This window comes from Protomyctophum bolini (assembly GCF_963924005.1).
Source record: "Protomyctophum bolini genome assembly, chromosome: 11".
Taxonomy (NCBI): Eukaryota; Metazoa; Chordata; class Actinopteri; order Myctophiformes; family Myctophidae; genus Protomyctophum; species Protomyctophum bolini.
In genome coordinates this window covers 17495233-17503907 of record NC_137872.1, presented here as the reverse complement: position 1 = coordinate 17503907, position 8675 = coordinate 17495233, and the positions used below count along the sequence as shown (strand labels likewise).

The window sequence follows — 8675 nt, the reverse complement described above, 5'->3', positions numbered from 1 at the left end:
TGTCTGTAAACCTCGTCCGCTTCCAGTCGCTTTGTAGCAAACAGTAGCGCGCGCTGGTTTGTTTTGGGAAACAGCAAAACGCAAAATGTATTTTCCAAGGCAAAGATAAAGTAATTCAGAAGAACAAGCTGTGACTCGGCTGTCAGAACTCTACACCACCACCAGTGCCCGCACGGTTCACAGTTCACACCACTGCAGCAACACCGACACGTTCAGCGGAGTGACTGCTGTCTCTGTGCCGTCTGTGAAAAGCCATGAGCCGCGACTCCCGGGAGGGGCAGCAACACCGCCGGGTAATCTACACAGACTATAGTGAGACTAAACACACTGACTCGAGAAAAGACCCATATCGTCCAAAATAGGCTAATCAGTCGTTGTCTGTGTATAGGCTAATTCATTGGTAAAAGTACGCTAAATAACTCATTTTTAGACCATTTGGGAAATAAATAAATCCGCGGCGGCGCGATCTAAGGGTAATGGACACATAACGGACACCCGGGTATAAATGCAATAATTTATTAACAAGAAAATAATGAATATTTACAGATATATGGCATCATGCATAAATTACAATCAACATGAAACATATTACTTTTATTACAATTTTTTTTGACTATGGCGTCTTCTCTCGTGTATCATCAGATGTCCGGCTCCATGCTCGCCTCTCCTTGGAGGCCAGTTGGGTCAAAACAAAGTATACCACATTGTGACAGCTGTAGTGAGTCTACAGTCCACCTGCCTGCTGGCAATATAGCCTGGTTGTGATATGTAGATGTGATTGATATTTTTTGTTTTTTTTAAGTCATTCTATAACAAAGTAATTTAATTTATTTTATGTATTAATTGTATTTTATATATTACTATGTTATTACTAATTTTATGTATAACTATATTACCAATTGTATTTATTTGATGTATTACTATGTTATTACTAATTTTACTTCATGCATTACAAATTGTATTTGTTTTATGTATTACTGTTATTACTAATTTTATTTTTTATGCATTTATTCATTTTATGCATTACTGTTATTACTAATTTTATGCATTACTATATTGATAATTTAATTTATGTTATGTATTATTGTCTATATTACTAATTATATTTATTTTATCCATTACTATGCTATTACTAATTTTATTTTATGCATTACTAATTTTAATTTAATTTAATTTTACTATTTTAATTTACTTTTATTTTACTATATTACTTTTAATTTTACTATATATTTTATCGTTCGTTTTATCCATTTATTTATATTGTTATTTATATTGGTTTATTATTTTATTGTTTAGAGCCCTGATTGATCACATCTACATATCACCACTACCAGTCAGGTTCTGAGTGACTCAGAACCCTGGTGACCTCCAGATGGAGCCACACTGGAGACCAGCAACGTCCTAAAGAAAAGAAAGAAATGCTCATTACTACTTTGTTCATAAAACAATATTGATTGAAATATGTATTAACAGTTTGCAGAATTACAGTACATGTCAAGCACAAACTCAATACAAAGACTGTTAACTGTAAGTGGACGACCCAATTAAGCATTACACTTGTTTACAAGAGGGTCCACCATGTTCAATTCATCAAAACATTTAGAGACGTACAAATAAGACACTTCTATATAGTCAAAGAACAGAACAGGAATTCATCATAAAGGAGGTAAAAATAAACTTATACACAGTGAGGGGAAAAAGGGAGTCAAGGGATTCACATGTCTTAATGACTGTTGGTAGGGCGTTCCACATTTTGGTGGCATAGGAGTGAAAATAATTGAGTCCCTTGTTTGTGCCGAATCTGGGTTGTACATGGTTCGTTGCACTCCCTCTGGTGTTGTGGGTGTGGACTTCGTTAACATAAAGGAAGTATCTAGACAGGTACATGGGTATCTTGGTGGTGTATCGAATCTTGTGGACCAGACCCATTGCAAGATGCTGTACTCTGTCGTCGACCCTAAGCCATTCCAGCCTGTCAAAGTGGGCAGGAGTGAGGTAGGTTCGGGGGGTGAGGCCAAGTAGGACCCTGACCAGTTTGTTTTGGGAGGTCTGGAGCCTAGTTTTAAGGGCCTTTGAGGTGCTGTGGTACCAGGAGGTGCATGCATAGTCAAAGAAACCTTGTACGAGGGCTCCTGTTAAGGTCTTCAAGGTGTTTTTGTTGACCAGTGAGGAGATCCTGTAAAGGAATCTTGTTCTTTGGTTGACTTTTTTGATTACGTTGGTGGCCATTTTATCACCGGAAAGATTAGCCTCCAAGATGGAACCTAGGTAGGTAATTTCATCTTTACGTGTGATAACATTGTCACCAACTCTAACCAAGAAGCCATTTGCCTTGCTGAGATTACTATTAGATCCAAAGAGAATGGATTCAGTTTTTCCCAGGTGTAAAGATAGTTTGTTATCAGCGAGCCAGGTGCAGATTCTACCGAGTTCAGAGCTGAGGGCCTTTTCAACCTGCAGTTTGTTCCTGTCCGAGACTAGCAGTGCCGAGTCATCTGCGAACAGGAACAAGTTGCAGTCACAAGCTGATGTCATGTCATGATCATAGTGTGTGTGCGCGTGTGTTGTATAGTTACCTTGCTGTGATGTAACTCCAAAGGTGATCAGAAATAGTTGCTCCATCGGCTAGAAACGTGCTTTTCACCGGCATGATGATCTTGTTCCTAAAAAAAAGTCTATAGTCAACCCTAACTGATTACAGAACATGATATAAAAAAACACAACTAGAAGGATTTAGGCCTGTCACAATTACCTAATCGCCAAGTATTTGAGATACTTTTTTAGAGTCATAATCGTCTCCATGTTGAAAATGTTCATATATTGTCAAACATTTTAAAGAAATAATGCAAGCAACCGATCTACAAGCTCTAAATGTGTCACTTTGTAATTTACTCTTTTTTTAGTGTATAAAGTTATTGAATTATGCCATGTGCATCTTTTTGTTTACAAAGCCTACAAATGCCAAAGTTTTATTTAGAATGTTAGTATGACGCAATTAAATTGTTACTTGTAATTTATTTGAGCGACAATTAAAATCGGCCATTATAAAACCTTAAATTCTGACAGGCCTAAACAGGTTCCAGTGGCGTCTACCGAACCTTCTAGCTCTGTCCGAGCCTCCCAGAAGTCCTCAGCGGAAACACCCGGGGAAAGCTTCGGATCTCGGGCATCGGGCTGAGATCTCCATTCTAACAAAGAACGAAAGACACACAGCCCAAATTAGCTTTGCTGTGTGTGCGCGTGTCCTGTCACAACATACACATGCACTTACAGTAACGTTTAAGAATAGGGATCGACCAATTATCGGCAACGGACGATTATTGGCTTTTTACGAAGCCTAAAAAAGCCCTAAACCCTAAAGCGGTTCGTACCGTTGAGTTCCTCACTGAGAAGGCCCAGGTCCGAAGTCCTCCAGCGTCTACCCAGATCTCCGTCCTCCCATCCATGGACAGACCTGCAGATCTCCATCTCTAGAGGCTCCAGCCTCCAGCTGTGTCTATCCTGAGAGAGAAAGAAACCATTAGCTCTACAAGCTCACAACACGTTGCAGTGTGAGCTTGTAGATCTGCTATTTTTGCTGAACGGAATAGGGATGCTGGGGTTGAAGTGGTTAACAAAAGACTTTGATTAGCTTGGAAAGCTGACATTCAACCAGAGTGCCACTAGGAGGCATCAACACATGTACAGTCCTCAACATCTTTTGTAATTTGTATTCAAGTTGTTACAAAGACCAAGAGGCACGCTCATGATATGAGATATTGACTCTCAAACTATTGTGCAGAGTCATTTAGATTTATCCTAAAATATTTAAAACATTTGGATTACTGTAAATGATGCCATTCTTCATACCATAACAGTACAAAAGCAGAAACAAGCAAGAACTATTCCTACTCACAGCTCATCAGAGTCCTCTGAGGAAGCCCCGGGGGGGAACATCAGATCGTCTATCGATATCTCCATTCTAACAAAGAAAAAAAAACACACACACCAAATTAGCCTTTCTGTGTGTGTGTGTGTGTGTGTGTGTGTGTGTGTGTGTGTGTGCACTCCCTGTCCAGCAGCCGCGTTCCAGCGACGTCTACCGCGATCTTCATCCTAACAAAGAAAGATTGATTAGAGTGACCAAGAGCCAGATATATATTCTATCCTGTCACAACATATATACATAAAACTTTTATTTATAGAGAACATTTAAACAGAAGCTAAACATATCACTTACAGTAATAAACGTTTCAGTTAGGGTTCTTTTTGACAGGCCTAACAGGGTCTTACTTTGAGTCGTCTTCAGAGGAATGCAGATTCCTGGAGAGACCTGCAGTACATCTGGAAGAAAGACATGGCCGTTATAGTCTATGAATGGCTTCATAGAAAAGAGCTTCGCACATCACTCCCTTGTTGTTGCTGCCAACAATAATCGTCCAGTAAAAAGAAACCTCATAATCGTGAAAGGCCTAGAGCGGTTCTTACTGTGCGGTTCCTCACCGGGCAGGCCCAGGTCCGAAGTCCTCCGGCATCTACACAGATCTCCGTCCTAAGAAAGAAATAAGGACTAAATTAGCTTTTGTTGAGCTGCATATTCAGAACCACTTAAACCCTCTAAAGATTTGATAAAACAGACCTTTAAAGAGAGCATTTGGTATATCCAGTGGTGGAAAAAGTACAAAAATATTTTACTTAAGTAGAAGTACTGATTCTCTACTTGAAAATTACTTAAGTAAAAGTACAAAGTGCCCATTAAGAAAGTTACTTAAGTAAAAGTATAAAAGTACCTCAAATAAAATGTACTTAAGTACAAAAATTTACCCGGCGTAAAATGTACTTAAGTATAAAAGTAAAAATTACAAAGTACAAGTACAAAGTACAAAATACAAAATTATTTTCAAAATGAATACAAAGAAATGAATTTCCAAAATTGTCATCCTGTCAAAAGTGGCTTTATTCCAAAAAATTAAATAGCATACAAATACTGAAAATACAGAACCCCCAACAGCATACATCGTGTTGGGAAAGTTCTTTTTTTTAGGAACTATAGTTCAGTTCACAGTTCAACATTTTTAAAATGAACTAGTTCCGTTCATAGTTCATCATTCCAAATTTTGAACTAAAGTTCATCGTTTGAAAAATTATTATAGATCTTTTTCGTTCTTTTTTTGCTTTAATTTTTATATATTTTTTACATTTTACAAAAATTGCTCTTTTGCAATGTGAAATGCCACCGAATTATTTTTCCTTCTCTATATGGGCTTTTGCATGCTTTTATTGTGAAGGCAAAAGTTTCTGAACGTTCTCAGAGCCTGCATCTCCGCATGCTGGGGTTGGCTGATCTACAAGCTCACAACGTGTCCGGACGCGACGAGTTGTGAGCTTGTATATCAGCTATTTTCAGCACGGAACACTTTGTACGGCGAAGAATAAATTAGGCATCACGGCGCTTCATTCACTGTGGAAGAGAGATGTCTTTTGTTGGCCGTTCGTGGCGATATTATGGACACGTACCTCCTCGAAGCGATAATAACCAACTAAGCTATTGGAAGCTATTTTTCGTGGCACATTATGTGTGTGAGTGTGCGTCTTGCCGTCTTCAAAGCAGGCCAGGCAGCAGAGCACAACTCCGCCCCCTATTATCTGAGAGTGGAGCAGCCCTGTTCGATTCTCAACTGCGCATTCCTCCAGTAAGACAAATATAAGATTTTATTATTTAATTTGTAGCGAGTAACGAGGTGTCCGATTTTAAATATAGCGCATTAAAAGTACGATTTTTTACTTGTAAATGTAACGAAGTAAAAGTAAAAATACAGCAAAAGAAAAGTAGTCAATAAAAGTACAAATTCTCCAAACTTGTACTTAAGTACAGTAACGAAGTAATTGTACTTCGTTATTTTCCACCACTGGGTATATCCTCCGATTTCACTCTACACAAATTGATTTGCCAAACATAGCAGATCTACAAGCTCACAACACGTTGCAATGCGGTGTGAGCTTGTAGATCTGCTAATTTGGCTGAACGCTCCCCCCAGAATAGAGATGCTGGGGTTGAAGTGGTTAAAAAAAAAAGTGTCATTAAGACTTTGATTCGCTTGGAGAGCTGACAGACATTCAACCAGTGCCACTAGGAGGAATCATACTGCCATGCTATACTTCGTACCATGACAGTACAACAGATATCCATCCCAACAAGAAATATTCCTACTCACAGCTCATCAGAAGTCCTCAGAGGAAACGCCCGGGAGGGAAGCTTTGGAACGGATCTCTGTCCTTCCACGACGTCTACCACGACCTATCCACCCTAAGAAAGAAAGATTAATTTAAGTGACCAAGAGCCAGATATACGTACATTGTGTCCTTTCACATCATACACAAAATGTATAAAGAACATTTAAAACAGAAGCCGACCATACCACTCACAGTAATAGAAAAGTCTAAGTGGTTTCTTACTTTGAGCCGCCTTCAGAGCCCCCCATGCAGATTCATCCATGGACAGCGAGAACTGCAGATGTCCACCTGTAGGGGCTCCGGTTGAGCCTCGCAGCATCTGGAATGAAGACATTATGGTTATAGTCTATGAATAGCTTTGCACATCACTCACTTGTTGCTGCCGCCAATAGGAATTTGTGATGTCTGTGTGGCGACAATTGCTGTGTGTCTGTTTTTTTATAATACATACAATTTATATAGCACTTTTCAAGGTACCCAAAGTTGCTTCACAAAACAGTAAAAACAAATTTATTTGAAAATAAACTAGATAAAAAAGGTTCAAAACTAGATTTTTTTGGCATGTTTGTGAAGCTTTTCGGTTCCACACCAGTAACTGCTGTTCAACACTAACAGCTACATCCATGACCTCCCTGCAACAACATCAATGAAGTATGGCTATGCAGACGACCCGAGTACTGTGTCCCAGTCTGGAGCCGTAGCTCTCATGTCAAGAAGCTGGATGCTGCCCTCAACACCGGTTGGGCCACCCCAAACAAACTGCCTGCCTGTTCTCGCTGGAATCACTCCAACAGAGGTCAGACGAGAAGCAGCCACGCTGGCCCTCACCGGGAAGGCACAGCTGAGTGAATCCCAGCCATCTCCTCCACAAGGTCGTCAGAGACACCACAGCACACGTGCCTCAAGTCACGGTGCCCTTTGCCACAACACACACACACACACCAAGTCACGGCGACCTTTGCCACAGCACACGTGCCTCAAGTCACTGTGCCCCTTTGCCACACAGGCCCAGGAACTGCTCCACACAACACCAGCTGACACCTCCAAGGCATCCTGGGTGAAGGCAAGACAGAGGGACCAGTGGAATACATCGAGGACCCCAAATATGTTCTTTGCCAGCACCTCCCCTGCAAGGAGTGGACAACCCTCAAAGCAGAAGTGGGACATCTCCGACAGTGCCCACTGTGAATGCGAGGATCCACTACAGACTGTGGAACACGTAATGACCATTTGCCCCAAATACCGGCCACCGAATGGTGATCGTGGCTTAGGTGACCTAGACAATGACACATTGTACTGGCTTGCTGCAACAGAGCTGAAGTTTTATGGACATACGGCAGAAGATGTTTAAGAAACTTATTTTTTGTAATTTCTTCATTTTTTCGGCAAACCTTTGTGGCATTTAATTTATGGAACATGTGGATGTTTCTTTATTTATTGGTGAAGTTTTAGTGCCACTTGTGGCATTCTTTGAAATGTATTGACACGTTTGATATACGTTTTTGTTAGGGATGTCCGATATTATCGGCCGATAAAGGCATTAAAAATGAACGCAAACCCTTAATTTTACTTTATTTATTCTTTTACATTAAAAACATCTACAAGCTCACAATACAATAAGACACATGTGAGCTTGTGAGAGTTTAGATCATTTCAGATGAGACATTTTGCATAATGATTAATTATTAATAATACTTTTGGTATTTTTATTATTTTATACCAAAACCTTTGTACCTTTACTCGAGTACATGTTGAATTGTAACAGAGTATTTCTATATTGCAGTATTGCCTACTTTTATTTAAGTAAAAAGTTTGAGTTATGTTTCCACCACTGGAAAAAGCCTGCATATATATATATATATCGGTATCTGTTGATATCGGCAATTAGGAGTTGGACAATATCCAACACTGACTGTCGGACATCCCTTGATTTGTGTGATTTTTGTGCAGCTTTTCCACCAGTCAGGTGTACTTATATCTACATCTCATAAGCGGCCATGAACTAAACACTACAGATATCACAATTTGACTTTGGCAGCAGCAAGAAACGACTGATATGCAAAGCTCTTCAGCCATGCTTCTCTCTATACAAACACTCATAATGTCCACATGGACATCTTAGCAGCCTGCCAGCCAGGATGGGGTGGTTCACACAGGAGACCAGGTTCAGTGTTCCAGCAGCATCTACGGTCATCTCCATCTAGAAAGAAAGAAAGAAAGACATCAGAGCTAATAAAAAGTACTTAAAATATTGCTTTGATGCTTATGTAACCCCCGCTAAATAAATAGATCGGACAGGATACAGAAGTATGGTACAAGCATAACAGTTTTATTTATAAATATGGTACAAAAGGCTTTTATTTGTATATCAAAAGTAGTTAAAAGTAGCAGTTGAGATGACTTATAAAATGTGGAAGAATGGTTCTTTCACAAAATACAGCATTAATAAAATAACAAGGAAA

At 39.6% G+C, this 8675-nt stretch overlaps 1 long non-coding RNA gene across 1 annotated transcript; it reads right to left on the bottom strand.

The window, feature by feature from the left end:
- Window positions 1–500: 500 nt before the first annotated feature.
- LOC308323574 lies at window positions 501–8407 on the bottom strand. The gene is made up of 9 exons (XR_013964823.1): window positions 6436–8407; window positions 6195–6286; window positions 4468–4531; window positions 4273–4323; window positions 3896–4095; window positions 3372–3501; window positions 3099–3188; window positions 2577–2663; window positions 501–1401 (listed from the first exon to the last, which is right to left on the bottom strand). It is a non-coding gene; the product is annotated as an uncharacterized lncRNA (long non-coding RNA).
- Between the last annotated feature and the right edge of the window lie 268 nt (window positions 8408–8675).